Here is a 22,724-nt window from a genome sequence, read left to right as displayed (position 1 = left end):
ATGTATAAATACCTTGTGTTCACGTACTCTAATGGCTTACGGCCATACCACTCCGGAACACGCCCGATCTCGCTTTGATCTCGGAAGCTAAGCAAGGTAGGGCCGGTCAGTACTTGATGGGAGACTGCCTTGGAATAACCGGTGCTGTAAGCTGTTTATTACCATTTTACAACAGCAGGGCTCTGCTTCTTGTTATACCACAAGTGTAATTCGCATTTTACCATCTATAAATATCTTGTTTTCACCAACTTAATGGCTTACGGCCATACCAACCTTGAATACCGCGCTCGCCTCATTTGATCCCGGAAGCAGCAAGGTGAGGGCTGGGTACTTGGATGGGAGACTGCCTGGGAATACCCGTGCTGTGCTGCTACACCCTTTATACATTACAACAGCAGGCTATGCCCCTTCCTCTATATACCACAAGTATAACTTGCATTTTACCATGTATAAATACCTTGTGTTCACCACTCCATAATGGCTTACGGCCATACCACACTTGAACACTCCGGATCCCCGCTTGATCCCGAAGCTAAGCAAGGTAGGGCTGGGTCAGTACTTGGATGGGAGACTGCCTGGGAATACCTCGGTGCTGTAAGCTGTTTATTACCATTTTACAACAGCAGGGGCTCTGCTCCTTCATATATACCACAAGTATAATTTGTGATTTTACCATGTATAAATACCTTGTGTTCACCTACTCTAATGGCTTACGGCCATACCACTCTGAATACCATCCTGCCTTGATCCCAAGCTAGGGTGTAGGGCCACTGTACTTTGATGGGAGACTACCTGGGAATACCGGTGCTGTGTTGTTTATTACCATTCTTACAACAGCAGGGCCATGCCTTCTATATACCACAAGTATAATTTGCATTTTACCATGTATAAATACCTTGTGTTCACCTACTCTAATGGCTTACGGCCATACCACCGTGAACACGTCGATCTCGCTTTGATCCTCGAAGCACAAGGGCCGGATCAGTAATTTGATGGGAGACTGCCTGGAATACCCGTGCTGTAAGCTGTTTATTACTTCTATTACAACAGCAGGGCTCTGCTCCTAATTTATACCACAAGTGTCATGAATTTTACCATCTATAAATACCTTGTTTCTAACTGCTCTAATGGCTTACGGCCATACCACCCCTGAACAGCCCATCTCGCTTTTGATCTTGGAAGCTAACAAGGTAGGGCCGGTCAGTACTTTGATAGGGAGACTGCCTGGGAATACCCGGTGCTGTAAGCTGTTTATTACCATTTCTACAACAGCAGGGCTCTGCTTCTTGTTTATACCACAAGTGTAATTGCATTTTACCATCTATAAATATCTTGTTTTCACCTTCTTTAATGGCTACGCCATAACACCCTGAACACCCGATCCTCGCTTGATCCTCGAAGCTAAGCAAGGCAGGTGGGTCAGTAATTTGGAAGGAGACTGGCCTTGAATAACACCGGTGCTGTGAGCCTTTATCACCATTTTACAACAGCAGGGGCTTATGCCCTTCTATATACCACAAGTATACTTTGCATTTTACCATGTATAAATACCTTGTGTTCACCTAACTCTAATGGCTTACGGCCATACAATCACGAACACGCCCATCTCGCTTGATCCTCGAAGCTAAGCCAGGTAGGGCCGGCAGTACTTGATGGGAGATCGCCTGGGAATACCCGGTGCTGTAAGTTGTTTTATTACCACCTTTACAACAGCAGGGCTCTACCCCTAATTTATACCACAAGTGTAATTGAATTTTACCATCGCTAAATAACTTGTGTCACAGCTCTAATGGCTTACGTATACCACTCTGAACATCCCGGACCCCATCTGATCTCAAGCTAAGCAGAGTAGGGTGGGCAGTACTTTGATTGGGAACTGCCTGGGAATACTCGTGCTGTAAGCTGTTTATTACCATTTTACAACAGCAGGAGCCTTGTTATACCACAAGTATACTTGACATTTTACCATGTATAAATACCTTGTTTACCCATCTTTAATGGCTTACGCCATACCACTGAACACCACTCCTTTGATCTCGAAGCTAAGCAAGGTACCAGTACTTTGATGGGAGATTGAATACCCTGCTGTAAGCTGTTTATTACCATTTCAACAGCAGGCCTGCTTCCTATGTTATACCACAAGTGTAATTGCATTTTACCATCTATAAATATCTTGTTTTCACCTTTTTCAATGGCTTACGCCATACCACCCTGAACAGCCGATCCTACTTGATCCTCGAAGCCAAGCAAGGTAGGGCGGGTCAGTACTTGGATGGGAGACTGCCTGGGAATACACCTGCGCTGTAGCTTTATTACCCTTTACAACAGCAGGGGCTATGTCTTCTATATACCACAAGTATACTTGCATTTTACCATGTATAAATACCTTGTGTTCACCACACTAATGGCTTACGCCATACCAAACTCTGAACACATCTCGCTTGATCTCGGAAGCTAAGCAAGGTAGGGGGGGCAGTACTTGGATGGGAGACTGCCTGGGAATACCTGGTGCTAAGCTGTTTATTACCACTTTTACAACAGCAGGGGCTATGCCCTTCTATATACCACAAGTATACTGCATTTTACCATGTATAAATACCTTGTGTTCACCTACTTTAATGCTGGCCATATCCACCGAATACCCTACCTCTTGATCTCGGAGCTAAGCAAGGTAGGGCTGGGTCAGTACTTGGATGGGAGACTGCCTGGGAATACCGGTGCTGTAAGCTGTTTATTACCACTTTACAACAGCAGGGTCAGGCTCCTTCTATATACCACAAGTATACTTGCATTTTACCATGTATAAATATCTTGTGTTCACCTACTCTAATGGCTTACGGCCATACAATCAGTGAACACTCGACCTCTCGTTTGATCCTGGAAGCTAAGCAAGGTAGGGCGGGTCAGTACCTTGGATGGGAGAGACCCTGGGAATACCCGTGCTGTAAGCTCGTTTATTACCATTTACAACAGCAGGGCTCTTGCCCTAATTTATACCACAAGTATACTTGCATTTTACCATCTATAAATACCTTGTTTCCAACTACTCTAATGGCTTACGCCATACCACCCTGAACACCTGACCCCTCTCGCTTTGATCTAGAGCTAAGCAAGGTAGCCGGTCAGTACTGATGGAGACTGCTGGGAATACCCGTGCTGTAGTCGTTTATTACCATCTTACAACAGCAGGTCTGGCTCCTTGTTTATACCACAAGTAATAACTGCATTTTACACACTATAACATCTTGTTTTCACCTCTTAATGGCTTACTCATACTAAACCCTGAACACTGATCTCGCTTGACCTCGAAGCTAAGCAAGGTAGTGTGTCAGACTTGGAAGGAGACTGCCTTGAATACCCGTGCAAGCTGTTTATTACCATTGCACAACAGCAGGAGCCTTCTATATACCACAAGTATATTTGCACTTTTACCATGTATAAATAATGGTTACCACTCTAATGATTACGGTCATACCAATGCGAACACCCTCATGGCTTGATCCTCGAACTACAAGGTAGGGCCGGTACTTGAGGGGAGACTGTGGGAATACCCGTGAGCGTTTATTACCATTTTACAACAGCAGGGGTCTAGTTCCCAATTTATACCACAAGTAACTTGAATTTTACCACACAAATAACTTGTTACACTCTTAAGGCTTACCAACCACTCCCTACCCACATTGACCTTAGCTAAGCAATGTCAGAACTTGGAATACTGCGGCAGTTTATTACCATTTTACAAAAGCATTGTTATACCACATAAGTATACGCATTTTACCATGTATAAATACTTTTTTACCACTTTAAGTTACCCATACACAATAGATGATCGTACTTGATGAAGTCTTGGGAATATGTTTATACCATTTTACAACAAGCTCTCTCCAAATTTATACCACAACTGGCTACGCATTTTACCATCTATAAATATCTTGTTTAACCTCTAATGGTTTACGCCCACCCTGAACACGCTCATAGCTTTGATCTTGGAACAAGTAGGGATACTTGAAGAGTGGGAATAAATACTTGTGTGCTGTTTATTACCATTCTACAACAGCAGGGCTCCTTCTCTATATACCACAAGTATAGCATTACATATAAATACCTTGTGTCACCTAAATGCATACCATATCACATGGAATACGCCTCGGATGCTTTGATCTCGGAAGCAGGTGGTCGGTAGTACTGTATGGGGAGGACTGCCTGGGAAATACCCGCGGTGCTTTTATCTACACTTCTTCAACAGCAGGGTCTGTGCCCCAATTTGCACACACGCTTGTACACATCATAACAACAATATCTTGTTTTCACCTGCTCTAATGGCTTACGGCCATACCACTGGAACACCGGCATCTCGCTTTGATCCGTAGCTAAGCAAGGTAGGGCGGGCAGTACTTTGATGGGAGACCGCCTGGGAATACCCCGTGCTGTAAGCTGTTTATTACCATTTTTACAACAGTAGGGATAGCTCCTCTATAACCAAACAAGTATACTTGCATTTTACCATCTATAGAACATCTTGTTTTCACCTTCTTTAATGGCTTACGCCATACCACTCATGAATACACCTCGTCATCTCGCTTTGATCTCGAAGCTAAGCAAGGGGCTGGTAGTAATTTGATGGGAGACTGCCTGGGAATACCTGTGCTGTGTGAAGCTTATTACCATTTTACAACAGAGCTATGTTATACCACAAGTGTAATTGCATCTTTTACCACTATAAATATCTGTTTCACCTATTTAGTGGCTTACCATACACTCCTGAATACCGCCCTTGATCTCGAGTGAAGGGTAGTACTTAGAGACTGGGAATAACTGCCCAAGCGTTTATACCCTTCCACACCAGAACTAGCCCTTCTATATACCACATGAAGATACTTGCATTTTACCATGTATAAATACACCTTGTGTTCACCTACTCTAATGGCTTACGCCATACCACTGGAATACCATCTCGCTTGATCTCGAAGCTAAGCAATTGGCACAGTACTGAGGGGAGACTGCCTGGGAATACCGTGGTAACGTTTATTACACATTTTACAAGACAGGGTCGGCCCTTTTATACCAAAGGTAAGCATAATTATCTATAAATATCTGTTTTCAAACCATCTCTAATGGCTTACGCCATACCATCACTTGAACACCTCATCCCATTTGATCCTGAAGCTAAGCAAGAGTCGTACTCTGATGGGAGAGCCTTGGGAATAACCGTGCTGTATGCGTTTATTAACATTTTACAAGGTAGTCTTTATATACCACAAGTATATTTGCATTTTACCATGTATAAATATTGTGGGATCTAATTACTCTACACACTGTCTCTTCCTTGATCCGCCAGGTTGGGGGGAATGAGGGAGAGGGAATACCCTGCGCTGTTTATTACCATTTCACAACAGCAGGTCGCCAATTTATACTATAGAACAGACATTACCATCTATAAATACTGTCAACTACTAGGTTACGGCCATACCAATCTATTTCATCTCCTTTGATCTTGAAGAAGCAAGGTAGGGTTGGTAGTAATTGAAGAGTGGGAATACTCATAGCTGTTTTACCATTTACAAAGGTAGTCTATATACACACATATCATTAACATATAAAACTACCCCATACTTACCAACCACTAGAACAATCCCGTACCCTGGCTTGATCCTCCGAAGGTACTGAAAGGTAGTTGGTAGCATCTACTACAACAAGAGTGCTCCAATACACAAAGTGTTCCACCATATCCAACCATTCTACACCCCCCCACACTCCTCATTATCCCTGTCAGCAGCATACTTGGATGGGAGAGGGAATACCTGGGGTGCTTCACTCACACGCCACTAGCCCTCCAACCCCATACTATTAAAAATGTCACCACTTAATGGCCACCATATCACACACTCATCCGCTTGATCCTAGAAGTGGTAAGGCGGGTCAGTACTTTGAGGAGACGCCCAGAACACTGGGGTTGTTTCTTATTACCACTTCTACAACAGCAGGGTCTGCCCTCTTTGCTAAGTACACACAAGGTAAATTGCATTTTACCACATCTATAAATATCTGTTTCACCATCTTTAATGGCTTCACGTCATACTACACCTGAATACCACCATCCTCAGCTTGATCCTCGGAAGCGGGCTAAGCAGGTGGGGTTGTACTTGATGGGAGACTGCCTGGGAATACCGTGTAAGCTGTTTATCTACACCTTACAACAGCAGGTCTCAGTCTCTAATTTATACCACAAGTGTACATTGCATTTTACCATCTATAAATATTCTATTTACCTGTCTACGACTTCACGGCCATACACATCTGAACAATCCTGCTTTTTGATCCTCGGAAGCTAAGCAAGGTAGGTTGGTCAGTACTTTGGATGGAGAGTCTTGGGAATACACTCCGTACAAAGTGTTTATTACCATTTACAACAGCAGGGAGTGCCTTCATTACCACAAGTATACTTGCATTTTACCATGTATAAATACCTTGTGTTCACCTACTCTAATGGTCACATGCCATACCTACCTATGGAATACTGATCCCGCTTTGATCTCGAAGCAAGCAAGGATGGTGAGTAATTTGAGGGAGACTGTCTGGGAATACCCAAAGTAAGTGTTTATTACCATTTCCAAACAGCAGGGTCTGTGTCATTTATACTCACAAAGTCATTCATTCTACCACTATAAATATATCTTGTTTTACTCATCTTAATGGTTACGTCATACCACCCGAATACTCCCCCATTGATCTCGAAGTACAAGGTAGTTAGTCTGAGAGAGTTGGGAATACCCGCCAGCGTTTATACCATTTTTACAACAAGCCTCTATTATACACAAGGTAAGCATTTACCACTGTAAACACCTGTTTTCACCATCTTTAATGCTTACGCCATACCACTGAACACGACACACTTGATGAACAAGAAGCTGGGCAGTACTTGAGGAGAGTGGGAATACCTGTACAAGCTGTTTATTACCATTTACAACAGCAGAGCCTTCTATATACCATAATATACGCATTTTACCAGTATAAATACTGATTCACCAAAACCACAAACCCCCCAAACAAAAAAAAAAAAACCAAAAAAAACAAAAAAAAACCACAAAACTTACTCCAAGCCAGGGCCATACCAATTCTTGAATAACCCGACCCGCTTTGATCTCGAAGCTAAGCAAGGTAGGGGGGGTTGTACTTGATGGGAGACTGCCTTGGGAATACTGCTGTATCGTTTATTACCATTTTACAACAGCAGTCGTCTTCTATATACCACAAGTATACTTTATGCATTTTACCATGTATAAATACCTTGTGGGACCTACCACTAATGCTTACGCCATACAATCCTGAACACTGATTGCACTTGATCCTCGGAAGCCAAGCAAGGTAGGGTGGGTAGTACCTTGAAGAGTCTGAATACCCGTGTGTAAGGTTTATTACCATTTCCACAACAGCAGCTCCATATACCAAGCAAGTATAATTGCACTTTTACCAGTATAAATACCTTGTGTCACTCTACTCTAACACGGCCATACCACTCTGAAATCCTCCGGAGCTTTGATCTCATAAGCAAGGTAGGAAGTCTTGATGGGAGAGTGGGAATATGGTGTGTTTATTACCATTTTATAACACAAGTCTACTTAAGTTTATACCAACAACTACTTGCATTTTTACCATCTTATAACATCTTGTTTAACTCCTAATGTATTTACGGCATACTCACCCCTTGAACACGCCCAATCCTGCTTGATCTTGGAAGCTAAGCAAGGTAGGGGGCACACTTTGAAGATGAACAACTGGCTGGCTTCATACCACTTTACAACAGGGCGTTCCTTGTTTATACCACAAGTGTAATTCAGATTTCACCATCTATAAATATCACTTGTTTTACCTCTTAATGATTACGCCATACCACTGAACAACACGACCTCGCTTGACCTCAAGATGAGGTAGGTGTAGAGTACTTGAAAGGAGATGAATACCTCAGCTGTGCTGTTTATTACCATTTTACAACAGCAGGGGTATGCCCTTCTATATACCCAAGTATACTGGATTTTACCACAAGAAACACCTGTGGGTTCACTCCACCCTAATGGTCTTACGGCCATACTACGTTGAACACTGACCCCGCTTGATTTGAAGCAAGCAAGTAGGTCAGTACTTGATAGACCGTCTGGGAATACCCAAAGCAAGTGTCATTACCACTTACAAACAGTAGGGCTCCATCTCCTAATCTATACCACGATAACTAGAAACCACTTGCAATTTCATCGCTTAAATAATCAGGTGAAGAGTCTAATTTTTGGCCATACCATACCCCTAACACCCATCCCATCCGATCCCGTAGCTAGTAGAGAGGAGTAATTTTGAGGGACACGCTGGGAATACCTTGTGCCGTTTAGTACTACATCCTTTACAACTAGAGGGGCTGTTCGTTATACCTACAAGTGATTGTACCTTACCTACTATAAATACCTTGTTTCTCACCATCTCTAATGGCCTTCTACGACCATACCACACCTGAATACTCTCACCCCACTTGATCCCCGAAGTAAGGAGGGTAGAACTGGAGGGAGAGCTGGGAATAGTGGTTTTATTAACATCTTTACAAAGTCCCTAATTTTACCAAACCATGCATACCACTATAAATTTTCATTCACCTGTAACATATACTCACTGAAACACTACCGTTGATGAGGGGGTGAGGATGAACAACGCATGCAAAAAAAAAGAAAAAAAACGGCGGGGCAGGGAGATGGGAATAGGTAGAACACCCCCAACAAGGAATTTATAACATATGCACACCATAAAATACTTACCCCCAAGGTGCCATACCACCTTGAATACACACTGACCCCGCTTTATCTCAAAGCAAGGTAGTTATACTTGAGGAGTGGAATCAAAAGGGCTTATACACATTTACAACAGTAGGGGGGTCTCTATATACCACAAGTAAACTTGCATTACCATCATAAATACCTTGACCCTTTAAGCTTAGCCATACCACACTCCTGAAATACGCTCGATCTCAGCTTTGATCTCGGCAAGCTACAAGGTAGGTGGTAGGGTACTTGATGGGAGAGACTGCCTGAATACCTGTGTAAGCTGTTTATTACCATTTTACAACAGCAGGGGCTCCTGTTTTGTTATACCACAAGTGTAATTACCTGACATTTTACCATCTATAAATATCTACCAATCTTAATGGGCTTACGGCATACCACCCCTGAATACCTCGGGATCTCGGCTTGATCCTGAAGCTAAGTAAGGTAGGGGCGGGGAATTTGGAGGGAGACTGCTTGGAAATACCGTGCTGTAAGCTGTTTATTCTACAATTTTCTAACAGCAGGGGTCGGCTCCTACTTTATACCACAAGTGTCATTGCATTTTACCATCTATAAATATCTTGTTTTCACCACTTGCTCTAATGGCTACGCCATACTTACCCCTGAACACTCACTGGATCTCGCTTTGATCTCGTTTGCCAAGCAAGGTAGGTCACCAGTAACTTTGGATGGGGAGTCCGGGAATGAATTGTGTGTAAGCCAAGTTTTATTACCATTTTATCAACAAGGCTATGCCCTTCTATATACCCACAAGTATAACTTGCATTTACATACATAAATAATCTGTGTTCACCTACTAATGGCTTCTCTACGCCATACCACATTGAACACTCATCCTGCCATTTTGATGCTAAGCAGGAGGGTCGTACTTGATGGGAGGATGCGAGAATACCCGGGTGCATGTGTGTTTCATTACCATCTTACAACAGCAGGGACCTTGTTATACCACAAGTGTAACGCACTTTACCATCCATATAAACACTTGTTTACCACCTTAATACCCATACCAAACTGATACCGATCCATCTGATCCCGGAAGCTAAGCAAGGTAGGGTGGTTTCAGCACTTGGATGGAGACTGGCCTGGGAATACCCGTACAAGCTGTTTATTACCCTTTATAACAGCAGGGGTAGGGCCCTCCATATAACACCACAAGCATAATTTGCATTCTTACTCATGTATAAACACCTTGTAAGTTACCTACTAATGCAGGTTTACGGCCATACTACACCCTTGAATACCTTGATCCTCGCTTGATCCTCGGAAGCTAAGGCAGGTAGGTTGGACTCTAATGGGAGAGTGAATACCAACAAAGAAGCGTTACTACCATTTCTACAACAGCAGGGCATATGCTCCTTCTATATAACACCACAAGTATACTCTTGCATTTTACCATGTATAAATAATTTGTAGTTCACCTACTTTATCACTTACGGGTCATAACACATCAAGTGGAATACCTCACCCCGCTTGATCCCCGAAGCTAAGCAAGGTAGGGGTTCAGGCACTTGGATGGGGACTGCTGGGAATACCTTGCTGTAAGCTGTTTATTACCACTTTTACCATAGAGGTCGTCTTCTAATGTTATACCCACAACTGTAATTGCATTTACCATCTATAAATATCTTGTTTCAACATCTTGAATTTCTTACTACCAACTAATTCTGAATACATTTTGATCCTGAAGCTAAGCGTAGTAGTACTGGAAAAGAAGTTAATACAAAAAGGGTTGGGGGAAGTTTATTACTATCATTTTACAACAGAGGGTCGTCTATTTATACACAAGGACATGCATTTTACCACTATAAATACTTGTTTTCAACCCTAGAGTTTACGCATACCACTCGAACCCCAATCACGCTACTGAGCTATGGGAGTACTTGGAAAGATGCCTCGAATACCCGTGGTGGTTTATTACCACTTACAACAGAGGGTAGCTTATACCACACAAGTATACTGCACTTTACTATAAAATATGTGTTACACTACCAAGCCTACACCATACACCAGAACATGACCTTGCCCTAAGCGTAGGGTGTACTTGGAGGGAGATTGGAATAACACCGTGTGGAGCTATACACTTTGCACACAAGGCTATAACACAAGATCTGCACTTTACCACTATAAAATACTTGTTTACCATCTTTAATGGTACCCATACTACACCTTGAATACTCTAATCCTCGCATTTGATCTCGGAAGCAAGGGGTAGGGGTTCACAGTACTTGGATGGGAAGACTGCCTGGGAATAATACCCGTGCTGTAAGCTGTTTATTACCCCTTTACAACAGCAGGGGCTTAAGTGCTCCTTCCATATACCATAAGTATACCTTGCACTTTTACCATGTATAAATACCTTTGTGTTCCTAATGTAATTTTAACGGCTTACGGCTATACCACTTCTGGAATAAATAATTTACCATCTCGGCTTTGATCCTCAAAGCCAAGCAAGGTAGGGCTGGCCAGTACTTGGATGGGGGAGACTGCCTGGGAATACCCTCCCGTGCTGCTTTGCCATTACTATCTTTTACCAGCAGCTATGCTCCTCCTTCTATATACCACAAGTATACTTGCATTTTACTACATGTATAAATATCTTGTACCACTCTACTTAATGGCTTACGCTATGCCAATGCATCACTTCGGACTTCGCTTTGATCTCGAAGCTAAGCAAGGTAGGGCCGGATCAGTACTTCTGATGGGAATGCCTTGGGAATACCTGGAAGCAAGCTGCTTATTACATTTTGCTAGCCAGCAGGGCTCTTGCCCTCAATTTATACTCAGGAACTACTGTATCTACCATCTATAAATATCTTGTTTACACCAATTTAAATGGCTTTACGGGCTATAAATACTCCGGGAAATACTTCCCACCCTTGATCTTGGTGCTACAAGCGTAGGCCGGTCAAAATTTGATAGAGACTGCCTGGGAATACCCGTGCTGTGTTTCGTGTTACGACAGTCCTCACTACATCGTTGGCAGCTCGAGTATTACTGATATTCAAATAGAACTTCTGAGGCGATCAGAACCAACACATCCCGCTTCTCATCTGGAAAAGTAATTGTCAAACTACATTTTAGACCTGTGAAACAGCTTGCATTGAAATGATGAGGAAGCGTACATCGATGATGGAAGATATATGCACTATTACATGAATCAAGCTGGTGGAGAGTTGCGAGGGATTCATAGGCTCCAGCACACACAATCTGGACATGGATTAGGGGAATATTCAGAAATTTATTTCCGAATGGCTGTCCCCCTTTTAAAGGGGTTTAATATAGCCAAAACCTCATCTGAGAAACAGCAGCAAAGTGGTTTATTGGTGATGTTGTGACTAATGTCAGGAATGCATTGGCATCAGACAACAGGGAAATGGAGCTAATGGTGTACAGGCATAAAATATTAAAAAGAGCCCCACCAGGATGGCCAAGGCGTGGCGGATTGTGAACAAAAAGCATAAGCCACCAAAAAGCGAAGGATTGTCAAAAGAAGTTGGGCATCTGTCAGCTAGGTCGAGCTCTGAACCCGGAAGCTCTCTGGCCCCTGACAAAAGACATACATATTTTAATTCCCTTACAGGAATCAATCATGCGAGCGTTTATTCATAATCGTCCGAAGAGTGTGTGAAGACAGAATTGGGATCTGTTTACAAAGTACCGTACACACAAACATCTATCGAAAAAATCAACATTTGTAGAAATCCCCCAATGTCAGCTCCTACTTGGACGCCGGTCCCTATTGAATTTTTCATTTGCTGGCTAGCGGAGGATTATCTGAGACCTTAAGATTCATATACTTGTATACTACGTGTAAGGATTACAAACCCTGATGGCATACCATTGTTGACTAACGCGCGCGCTGATGTAGGTTTTATAAACTATCCTGGATGCAGTCTTTTTTCACAAGTAGATATAATGTTGAAGTGATAGACTGATCACACAGTCTTCAAATCACGCATTATCCCTTATAGAGCCCTTATAGAATGTCTTCTGAATTATGGAGAGGACACGTTGGCTACGCAATTTAGTGCCAGGGCTATTTTGTAAGGACACAGCTGGCAAAATGGATGAGACATCTATCACGAAGGCTGATAAATGAGGGGTTGGTACAAGGGGTGAATAATGCACATCCGAAAGCCATATTGTGGAATTAATAGCACCAGTACATGCAGATTTGTTTTTTCAAGAAAAACTATTGCTAAATGGTGTTGACATGTCTTTGAAATTCATCCGGTTAAAAAGACGACTTTTGTACTAATGACCCCTGGGAATGTCAATTCGCTGTTGAGAAATAATGTCTGTAGTCTATTTGTCAAGAATAACAGTTACCAACGCTAAGACTAGCTCATAATTAGGTCGTGCCTTTACAGCATACTAATGCAAAATATGCTATTGACAGAGTATCTCCTAAAACCTTCTCAATACCTACAGGCACACGTGTTTGCAAAACCAAGAAAACCTGTTCATGGGACAGATTCCTAAATTTGTAGTCATAGCTTTTAGAGTAGATAATGAAGCATACACAGGATCGTATTCCGTAACCCCTTTAATACCTTTACGGAAACTATAATCAGAATTTATTAGCCTTTATGCAGATGGACAGCCTCCACCCAGCCGTCCTTCTTTCAGCCCTTTTTTCAAAGAGGACAATATGTAATGGGAATATTATCAACTCGATTGAATCAACAGGACGCCATTTAAAAGACCCGGTCACCTTGCCAGCGCAATATCGCTCTGATTTTGGTCTGGTTATATCGCTATTTTGTTTTTAATTTGGAACCCGACTGTGGGAGTCAGGGAAGCTTTTCACTGATTAAGAACGGCAGTGCTCGGCTTGGAAGTGGTTCGAGAACCCCTTCAGGGACTGTGACCCTTATCTGCTATTCCGTTTTGATTCTGTAATCGAAATATCTAACAGAAGGCAAGTCCTATTGGATCGATACTAAAGATGAATACGATGGAACTCACTAGCGGTACTCAGAAAAGAATGAATAGAGACACAAATTTCTTGGAGTAATGCCATGTGATCATCTCCCAAAACCGTAGTTTGTAAATTACCCGCTATAAAAGTTGGTGTAAATACACAACCCAGTAATATGCCCCGGTGAACACTGGCTAGGTATTTAACATTACAGAGAACAAGCATGGTTTGTTCTTTTGATAGCTTTGGAGGGCATCCACCTACCTTTTTTCCTACAGGAAATTAGGCAATTTCCTCTTAAAAACACAAATTATTGAGTGTGCCATTCACAAAACAAGTTCAAAATAATTATTCTACAACATGTGGACAGCACTGTGTGTTTTCTTTTATGTCACATTCAGAAAAGATTCCTTATACAAAAGTATTGAGCATGTATGGGGCCAATCTTGTATGCAACGATACAATGGTTAGTCATTTTGTTAGCAGAATACATCCAGATGTGTGTCATGATCAGAAATTTAAATGTGTACAATGTTCGTATGCCACCTATAGGTAAAAAATATTGGGTAAAAATGGTTTTATGATGTTTTTTTTTTTCAAAAAAAATAAATAGTGGAGATATACATGTCTTCACGATGTCTCAATTTTTGCATTCCTTTTTATTTTAAAACAAATTATACAGAAAAATGCATTCAATAGATAAAATTAATGTAAAACATTCATTATAATGTCACAAGGTTTACATACAACACAGCATTTTCATATGCCTGAAGAAATTACCCACACTCAATGGAAAAAAAAATTTAATAAAAATATAAAATGTATGTCACAAAGTTAACATACAACACAGCATTTTCACATAGTTGAATAAAGAAAAAACACCTGAATAGAAAAAATAATAATAAAAACAGATTTAAAATTTAAAAAAATAAATTTATGCAAAACATTCATTTAATGTCCCCAGTTTACATACAACACTGACTTTTCATAGTTGAATAAAGAAAACACACCTCAATAGAAAACACATCTCAATAGAAAATAATAATAAAAATAGGTTTAAAAGTAAAATATAAAAAAATTAGTTATAATAATAAAAATAAAAATAGGTTTAAAAAGTAGAATATATAAAAATTAGTGTAATAATAGAAAAGATTAAAAACTAGCCCATGAGTCTTAGTAATGGATGGTGTAATACTAAAGGTTCTAGAATGTACTAGTTGCTTGCGTAAATCAGATGCCGTGTGTGTGTATTAAATACAGGGGCCATTCTTAATGCTCTAGGTCTTGGCCGGGGATCATTAAAAGCCATCATAGACGTTTGTGTATTACTTCCAGATGATGTATCTGTTTTAAAAGCCTCAATAGAAGCATGCCTTGTGTTTGGGATTACGGATATTAGCACATTTAAACTAGCTAACGTTTTTAAAAATATGTTCCACCCTTTTGGTCTAAAGGCGGTCTGCAACATTATTATGGGCTGTGACACTTTTTCAGCCAGATCCATACAGATGACTACCTGGCACATTCTTATTTCCAACAACTATTTCCCCTTGATCTGTCCAAGATATCTGGTCATTGTGTCGGGATAATGAAGCCAATATGTATTCCGCATTTCTTTTGTTTCTTATAGGCATATGTTTCAACACTTCTGTTTTAACATATTTTCTTCTTCATCTTTTGAATCCTTTGAATCAACTTCAGGCATTGATAATGTAATCATACGTTTCTCGCGTTCACCCTGTTTTATCATGACCAGGTACCTCTGTAGAATACTTGAATATCTTTTAGCTTTTCAATATACATCAATGTCCTGCTTTGTTTCAATATATCACTCATGGCTTTCGGTCCAATTCACTTTGTACAGACTGTCGCAGAGATACATTTGAGGAGTCCGATGTTTGAGGATGCTGTAATGCTGCTAATTGATTTTGTGGAACCAAAAACATTTTCTGAGTGTGTTCCATCTCAACTCCTGTTGATAAGACTTGCTATGAATGGGATAGCAGCCCCCCAGTAGAGGCAGTAGAAACCCTCCTGTTTGATTGATTGTCTTTTTTTTTAAATGTTTAACTTTTTATCAGCTATCAGTCTAATAACTTTCTTCTTTTCCTTTAACAGCTTGTACTGAATATTGGACAACGGTATGTGACCTTGTAAGACATTCAAAGATATTTCACAAAGGGCACGAATAAAGTCTGGACTAAGCGTTGCTCACAATGACACCACACGCTCGGGGGTGATGCCTTATGTAGCATGTCTAACACGTATGTAAAATTCCTCTCCATTCGGTTTGACATTATTACACCTTTTTCTAAGGCATTATACAACCTGCTGTGGGGATATCAGAGCGGTTCTGAGTCTTAAAATATCGGGGTTGTGGTTTTATAATCTATCAATAGATAGCCAAAGGTGTAACTAGTTGCATCGTTAAAAGCCTCTAAAAATATTTACTATTACCGGGAGGAACATTTGGCGTGCCAGTAAGCTTATCTGATGTTGATCTCTAGCATTTTTGAAAATAATCATATAGTTTGTATTCAAACTGATTTATGCGCTAAGTTTTACCTTGAATAAACAGATTCTGCACTAGATATATACAACTAAGACGTCTATGATGGACATACTGGGTGAAAACTTTTGAACTTCCAAATTATCACTGGCTTGATTCATTAAATCGTCTATAATGAGCAAATTATTCTTAGTAGTAGGCAAGAGTGTTTCGATGCAGGGAAACGATTCGGGAGACCTTGTACAAAGTTTATATTCAACGTTTTAAGTAATTGATCGTATATTGGTTGCCAGCATGAATAGATGTATACAATGTTATCGATTTTTTGTGAAATAACGCACGACATGTTTTCAATAATGTCTTTGACAAAGTATGTTTTTCCACAATTAGAGGGACCACTGATAACAAGGCTGAAAGGGTGTTGAAGCCTACCATCAAATCCTGAAACATCCCCTAGTAGCCATAAAGGTACAGTTGTATAGTAGTCTTAGACGCGTCGTTTATTGTAACCGACCTGTACTTTCCTGGTGAGTGTGTCGTTTTTGAGATGGAACTGTTTTTGTCCGTGTTATTGTGAAGGCCGTTGTGGTCAGATGGTTAGGAGGCTGCGGCTGCTTGGTCACAAAGGATTGAACAAAGCCCAATTAACGATTCATGTGTAACCACTTTGGCATTTGTGGCATTGAGGGTTACACCCTTGCAATTAACCTGTGTATTTCCTTGAGCGGTCCTATAAGCCTAGCATTTAGGACCCCGAGAACAAACTCAGTTATATAATCTTCGGTAGGAGCCCCACAGACTTGACGGCTATTTAGTTCATCCGTTAAATCGCAAGGTAAGGACCTAGAGGTGGGATCCACTCGCCCGTCTCTGCTTGTGAACAGAATGCTGTCAGTGTCAACATATAAAATACGTTCCTGCAGTTTATCCAACAAATCATATAGCTCCATGCGGCATAGGCTGTGGTCATGGCCCTATAAAAACATTCACATCTTTTACTCTGGATACGACCCCTCTGTGTATCGCCATTGGACAATCGCTACTTCTGGTGAGATGAATGAGAACTGGCGAACATCAAAGTGTCGCTGAACATGAGCTGTGTGAAGTGGGATGGTTCGGTTATGAGCTCAGCAGTAGTCATGTTGCTACGCATGGCAAATTTGCCCCAAAGACTATTCAGAAGCAATTTATTTGTATGCCTGACAGCTTTGTTAAAACATATCTTGGTCGGATCAAGGCCAAATGCCTCCGTGTGCATAATAGTCATCTATGTACTTTTTGTTTTGGTCTTCCGTTTTGATATGCCCAGGGTATCCTGAAGCTTCTTGCTGCTACGTTTAGAAATGTTTTTAACATAGGCTTTAAAAAGCTGATCAGTTTTTTCTGGGAAATGCCAAACTTCAGCAATGGAAACAATCTTATACCCTTTCTCTATGGCTTTCTGTAATTCAAACGTCACCCAAACGCCAGACAACAACCTCTCTTGATCGCTATATTTGTGCATGGTGTTGTTTGATTCATCTCAACGGCACACGCCGCATATAGGGGGAACATCAGTTTACCGTTACAGTGGTGGGGCAACACAGGGTGATACAGGCCTCTGGTACGGTGCTACTGTACATTTCACAATGCCAAAGTATTTGTTTATGTCATCAAAATCCTTGTGTATTATTTGGGGGGTGTCCTATTGGATAATCTCTTTTAGACTGAACAGTTGGGTACAAACTTGTGAAATCATAGTATCTGATCTTTTCATCATTTTCTACCTTGTGGTACAGTTTCATTGCATTTGTGCGGGCCTCCAAAGAGGGATTCCGCGGATTGAGCAGCCCTGGCTTTTCATATGTTAACATGAACTCCTTAACGTCTGGGTCATTGTCCACAGCCTGTCTCCAATCACATTCCCACATCACCACAACTTTCAGCTGATGCTTATTTTTAGAGCAGACACTCTGTTATGGAACTCCGATAGCAGTTCACCCTGTGTTTTTTTTTTGTTTTTGGTGAGAGGATTGATTTCACCTGCACATAGCACTTATCACAGCCGTGAAAGAAGCAGCCATTAAATTCATAACTACGGTGTGTGTGTCTTCACAATAGCCATCTACAAAGAACTGACCAAATGACTTTTCACCTCTGTTCAGAGCGTGCTGTATGTCAAGGCCCTCTCTGTCTGAAACATACTCAAGCCACTGTATTGAAACATCAGAACATGTCTTGTTTTGCCTAAGGTAGGCCCCTTCGTATGTCAGAGCAACAGAATCTTTGGGGAGGAACAACGTTTTAAATACACCCATACATGAGGAGGCCAATGTAGCGTATGCAAACGGGTCTAGGCCTGTGCACTCGTGGAAGGCCTCTCTGTATATTTTGCATGCTTTAATCAAAACCGTTACATCGTTAACACAATAGCTGAGCAGCTCTTTTCGAAAGTCAAAAGGTGTGTCGCGGACCGTAACGATACCACTCCATGAAAGCGTTTTCTTAGAGGCGTCACTCATAGCATCATAACCATATAGAGCTGGTGCAGGATACGGACCAATATAATTCTCATTCTCTCGCTTGTTAAATTCGTGTGGGAAGAAGCCTTTGAGAAGATCGGAGAACCCCATGGCTGCCGGTGTTTTAGATAGAGCCATAGGGATAAAACTGAACGAATCGATCCAACGCTGATTGAAAGTAGAATCGATCATCAGAAGCACCCTAGAACCGCGCATAGTAATAGTTGGACAAAGTTTCTGACTCACCAGATACTCTAAAACTATATAACTGTCAAAACCTGATGCATTGTGTGCTATAAAAGTATAGCCTCTGTATTTCTCCTGTCTGTAGTTCTTAATGAATGATGCGACACAGTTTGTTGTTTCGTAGCAGTTTTTTTGACCGTCCATATCCATAACGCATACAAAATTAGCTTCATAGCGCCCACATTGATAACGTGTTTCGAAATCGTAAAGATATACTTATCAACTTCACTTATCGTTGTCGTGGGTTGTATATAGCAAAAGTGCGTAGTAGCCCCTAAAGGCTCTCTACAATGTAGGCATTTAGGTTTTTTACAGCTGTGTGGTTTTTGACACCAACACACGATATGTTCGCGTGACAGGACTCGCAATATTTGATTTTTGTGGCAGGGTATAAGCCCGTGTTTTCACGTCCGGGTTTTTATGGTTTTCAAAACACTGTTGCGATTTGCATATGCGTTTACAGCCTGTGCATTTAATGGTCTTGTCGAGGTATACAATCAGTGTAAAACACATTACAAAGCCAACTACAAAGGTGCCCCAGAGGGTTCTGGTAGGTCTTGTAACACCCCACCATAAACGTCCGGCGCCCAAAAAAGCCGTTTTATTCCGATGAGATAATAATGTTCGTCTACGCAAATACAACCATGCTGTTTTCACATCTGGTTGGTCGTGCGTTTTGAAGATCGTGGGTTTTTACATCCGGCTACATGATGGAATATCACAATTTTCATTTTCAAATGTTTCTGAAATCTGTCAACATCAGAGAACGAAACCTTATGTGTGTAGTCAAACCCAAATCACTATGCAGATGCTTAGCATAATTCATCTTCTCATCATGCGACCATCTGCTATTTACATAATGTGCCAGGCAGAGAGAAAAGCAGAGATATTCGTTACCAGCGTTATTCTTGGGGTTATACAAAGCATTACCTTTTTCTGACAATATTTGATCGTAACCAATGCTTCCTAGTTTTCGACGTCTCCCGACACCCCCTCCGATATATTCGCCGCTATTGTCACAATTAATTCTAAAGAGTCATCGGTCAGTGAATTATCGTTACTCTGCATTGCTTGTGCGACTTGCTCCAGAAATGTGTCTGTGTTATAGCCATCGCCCGAGTTCAACATTGTTTGGATAGGGACATCTACGGCTGGCCCCTTAACTCAACATTTAAAACGCTGTCCTGTGTTGCATTGCCCAAAGCCCTCGCTATTAAATCTGTTAAGGTGCTATACACCCTTTCAGGAACACTACCGATATCAGTCAAATCAATATTTCGCGGTCGACATCTTGGCCGAAATTCAGCAGCATTAAAAAGGGTATCTGTCTGGATGCTATTTCGGATGTTACCTTAGAAACACTACCGCGCACCACACTGCACACCACCCTGAGGATTTTCTGTGGGTGATGGAGGGGTACTATAAGCGCTTGTGGACGGTTGGGGACCGGTCTGTTCATCTGTACAGGATCGTTTTGGCGGCTGAACACTCGGAAAACATGCAGGTCTCTTATTACTCTGATCTATGTCTGGGGGGTTTGTATTTGATGATTGTGTAGCGTTGTGTTGGTCGGGTGTATTGCTGGAATACCGCTCCGAAGGACCATTATGTGACAACTGTTCAGGGGACGGACTATCTAATTCTTGTGTTTTCTCACTGTTGCTTTCACTAGCGCTAGCACTAGGCATAGATTGGGCCCAGGCTTTGAATATTTTGGCATGTATAGCACACAAACGTGCAAAATCCTGAGGATTGCTTACTGCTCTTGTGTAATCGTCCTCGCATGGCCATTCTAGTTCCTCGTCACTACTATCGTCACACACCTAAGGGTTCAGATTTTTTGTTTTTTGGGTGGCGGTGGCATTTTTCTTTTTAATTTTTTTAAATTTTTTTTATATTGTACACAAACTATAGCCTGTTTTTTTTACTGTGGGGCGCTATTCATAGTCTTTTTAAGGCATACTATCGCAGGTACAATCAGCGTATTGAGAGAGGCGACCTGATTGGCCAGCGTGGTGCCAAAGCCTGTGACCAAATCAACCAAATGCGTGTTAGCTCTGACCTGGCTGGCCAGCGTTGTTCGAAGTCTGTGACCAAACCAGTCAATTGTGTGTTAGCTGTTTGCAAGACATCTAATTTATTCATAAGCGCATCGTTTTGTTTTCGTAATTCGGCTAATTCTGATTGTATTTGTTTATAATTGCCATCTGACGCGGGTTGTTGAGGTGTAGTGTTGACACAATACTCAAAAGCTCTTCACCCTGAAGCAATGTCACCTGCTCAGGACCTCCTAGTGCCCCACAGTGTTCAAACTGGTTGTAAGTATTATAATTAGGCACTGCTTGCTTATCAAGGAATGGAACGTTAACCTCTAATACATTTACAGGATTGGTTACTGATGTATCCCCCTGTTACACTTTTATCTGACACCGTTATGACAGAGGTGTGTGGTATACAGCTGACATAGTCGGATCCTTCCTCTGTGCTATAGATACAGTTAAAGAGGTATGCACCTACATTATATTCAAGGGAACACCTGCAAAGATGCCTGACTTCGATTGATGGGCTGTAAGTGGTGTCTCTGCTATTCCGGCGTCTTCAGACCCTTCTGCTGTAGCTAGCCGATTTGGTTGAGGGGGTGTAGGAGCTGCCGCTGTTAGTCCTGTGTCTTCAGACCCTTCTCCGGCTTCTACGGCATGGATTGTCTAGAGGTATAACAACATATTTTTCTGGTTAAATAAAGACACGCGCGCGCACACACACACACACACACACAACACACACCGCACACACAACACGACACACACCCACACACCTCATCAGATGTCTTTTGTAAAAGGGGTCTCCTTTTGTCCCCTCTCAATGGAGTCACTCGTGGGGTGGTAGGGCTTTGCGTACGTAGTGTGAAATCACACTTAGACGACAACAAATGCAAGGACTCTAAGTCTTCGTGTCGTCGTTACTTGCTAAAACAAAAGAAATGCCTTTTTTAACAATATATACATTTTATTTAAAAGCTTTTATAACACTATGTAAATATATTCTGCTAGATACAAAAGGGTTTCTCACCTCTGCAACTGTGTTAGGATCATAAGATACAGTGGCCGGGTAAGATGAGACCGGAACAAAGGAATGGTTGCGTCTTTTGGGCGGGAAGCCTTTCTGGTATGGCTCAGGCTGTAATAAGCATTAGATTAGAAATTTTTTTTTTTTTCTTTTTTTTTTTTTTTAAATACAACACTCTATTTTCATGTTTTTCTTTTCAATTCACCTCAATAGATCTCTTCTTAGATCCCTTCTTAGGCTTGTGTAGACATCCGTTTCTGCTCCATGGGGGTGGCTGTGTGAAATCGTCCTCAGGCGTCAAATACAATGAAACTAAGTCTTCCGTAGCCTTTAGTTGCTAAAACAAAGGAAAGGTCTTTTTTAACAACATATACATTTTATTTAAAAACTTTTTATAACACATGTAAATATATTCTGCTAGATACAAAAGGGTTTCTCACCTCTGCAACTGTGTTAGGATCATAAGATACAGTGGCCGGGTAAGATGAAACCGGAACAAAGGAATGGTTGCGTCTTTTGGGCGGGAAGCCTTTCTGGTATGGCTCAGGCTGTAATAAGCATTAGATTAGATGCATTAGAATATTTTTTTTTACTAACCACAGCATTTTACCGTTTTTCTTTTCAACTCACCTCAATAAATTGCTTCTTATGCTACG

At 41.4% G+C, this 22,724-nt stretch overlaps 1 long non-coding RNA gene and 2 pseudogenes across 1 annotated transcript; 2 read left to right on the top strand and 1 right to left on the bottom strand.

Moving 5' to 3' along the window:
* Window positions 1–34: 34 nt before the first annotated feature.
* On the top strand, window positions 35–153 carry LOC120550517 (annotated as a pseudogene).
* A 327-nt stretch (window positions 154–480) lies between these two features.
* Window positions 481–601, top strand: LOC120550494 (annotated as a pseudogene).
* Window positions 602–21,954: 21,353 nt separating this feature from the next.
* Window positions 21,955–22,721, bottom strand: LOC120549593. The gene is made up of 5 exons (XR_005637409.1): window positions 22,699–22,721; window positions 22,509–22,616; window positions 22,274–22,405; window positions 22,072–22,179; window positions 21,955–21,968 (listed from the first exon to the last, which is right to left on the bottom strand). It is a non-coding gene; the product is annotated as an uncharacterized LOC120549593 (long non-coding RNA).
* Window positions 22,722–22,724: the final 3 nt, after the last annotated feature.

This window comes from Perca fluviatilis, chromosome 20 (assembly GCF_010015445.1).
Source record: "Perca fluviatilis chromosome 20, GENO_Pfluv_1.0, whole genome shotgun sequence".
Taxonomy (NCBI): domain Eukaryota; kingdom Metazoa; phylum Chordata; class Actinopteri; order Perciformes; family Percidae; genus Perca; species Perca fluviatilis.
The sequence above is the reverse complement of the archived record's forward strand: the minus strand, read 5'-3'. Positions and strand labels throughout refer to the sequence as shown.